Here is a 1,359-nt window from a genome sequence, read left to right on the forward strand (position 1 = left end):
AAGGAACCACCAAAGTTTACTGAGTGGGTCTTGACGTGATCAGCCCTGTGCTTTGGATACAGGCTGAATGGAGGATGGATTGGAGCAGGGAGAGACTTGGGGCAGGCAGGCCCACCAGTAGCTATTGCAATAGTCCAGGTGTAGATGATGAGGGTCTACACCGCAGTGGTGGCAGGGTCAGAGGAGAGAAGAGAAGGGGGCACCTGCAAGGCATGTTAAGAAGGTAAAGTCAACAGGACTTGGCAACACATTGAATATGGTGGGGGAGGGGAGGAAGAGAGTGAGGAATAGAATGTGACACCTAGGTTGTAAGCTTGGGGGGCTGGGAGGATGGGGGTACCCTCAATAGTAAGAGGAAGGTTAGGAAGAAGAAAGGGTTTTGTGGTTGGGTGGGGAGAGATAATGAGTTAAGTCTTGAGCATGTTGAGTTTAGGATATTTATGGGACATCAAGTTCAAGATGGGTGCAAATGGCGGTTTAAGAATAACATTCGAATCTTCCTATATCTGGCGTGACTCGGGCCTCTTCCGGTCTTTTGGCTTCCAGCTTGTGAAGGTGAAGGTGCAACTTCTTTCGGTCGTCCCGAATCCGGGTTCATCCGACACCAGCAGTCACCCCGTGGCATCCAGGCCAAGCCTCCACCTTCGTCGCCACCATGCCTCCTAAGTTTGACCCTAATGAAATTGAAGTCATGTTTTTAAGATGCACTGGTAGTCAAGTTGGTATCACATCAGCTCTGGCCACCAAAATTGGTCCCTTGGGTTTGTCTCGCAAAAAGGTTGGTGATGACATTGCCAAGGCAACTGGTGACTAGAAAGGGCTAAGGATCACAGCGAAACTTACCATTCAGAACAGACAGGCCCAGATTGAGGTTGTGCCTTCTGCCTCAGCCTTGATCATCAAAGCCCTAAAGGAACCTCCTCGGGACAGAAAGAAACAGAAAAATATTAAACACAATGGAAATATCATTCTTGATGAGATTGTCAACATTGCTTGACAGATGAGGCGCTGATCCTTGGCAAAAGATCTTTTTGGAACCATTAAAGAGATGCTTGGAACAGCCCAGTCTGTAGGCTGCAACATTGATGGCAGGCATCCTCATGCTGTCATTGATGACGTCAATAGTGGTGTTGTGGAATGCTCAGCAAATTAAAAGCTACAAAGGAGACTATTGCAATAAGTTAACATTTGACAACAACAATAACAACAAAAACAGAATAACATTTGAGCTACTGTGTAAATTCCAAGCCTTCTGAAAACTCGAATGTGAGCAGAAATAGGAAAGTGAATAACACTGTACTTTATCAATACTATAAATAAGTAGAAATGCAATTCTTGTCCTGGAGAATAGAATTTTAT

The 1,359-nt window shown here is 45.5% G+C and overlaps 1 pseudogene; it reads left to right on the forward strand.

Moving 5' to 3' along the window:
• Positions 1–655: 655 nt before the first annotated feature.
• Positions 656–1,153, forward strand: LOC114028933 (annotated as a pseudogene).
• Positions 1,154–1,359: the final 206 nt, after the last annotated feature.

Source organism: Vombatus ursinus, unplaced genomic scaffold (assembly GCF_900497805.2).
Source record: "Vombatus ursinus unplaced genomic scaffold, bare-nosed wombat genome assembly UNPS02014900.1, whole genome shotgun sequence".
In the NCBI taxonomy this organism is placed as follows: Eukaryota; Metazoa; Chordata; class Mammalia; order Diprotodontia; family Vombatidae; genus Vombatus; species Vombatus ursinus.